Below are 500 nucleotides of genomic sequence, written 5' to 3' on the forward strand. Positions count from 1 at the left end.
AAAAAAATTTAAAAAAAAATTAAAAAAAAAAAAAAAAAAAAAAAAAAAATTATAAGAAATATGGAGAATCTATGTATTCTTTTTTTTTTAAGGAATATTAAAATAAATAAATTTACATTGTTTCGTTCTAAAATAATAATATTTTGGATTCAATTGAATCCTTACACTTATTAACTAGTCGTATAATTTTTTTTTATTTTATCAAATCGTTATTTATCGTAATTAACCTATTTTTATATTTTATATATGATTCTTTTTTTTAAATTTTGAAACAATTTTTCTTTTTAGACAATTAAAAAATAGAAAAAAAAAAAAAAAAAAAAAAAATTTTAATTTATTTTATTAATATTAAATTTTTAAATTAATTTCGTCTTGTCTATTTTCTATTATAATAATGAAATAACTTAAAAACCTTTATTTTTTACTAGATTAACAAAGTTTTTCTTTTTTTTTTTTTTTTTTTTTTTTAAAAAAAAAAAAAAAAAAAAAAAAAAAAAATT

Source organism: Plasmodium gallinaceum, assembly GCF_900005855.1.
Source record: "Plasmodium gallinaceum strain 8A genome assembly, contig: PGAL8A_v1_76, whole genome shotgun sequence".
In the NCBI taxonomy this organism is placed as follows: domain Eukaryota; phylum Apicomplexa; class Aconoidasida; order Haemosporida; family Plasmodiidae; genus Plasmodium; species Plasmodium gallinaceum.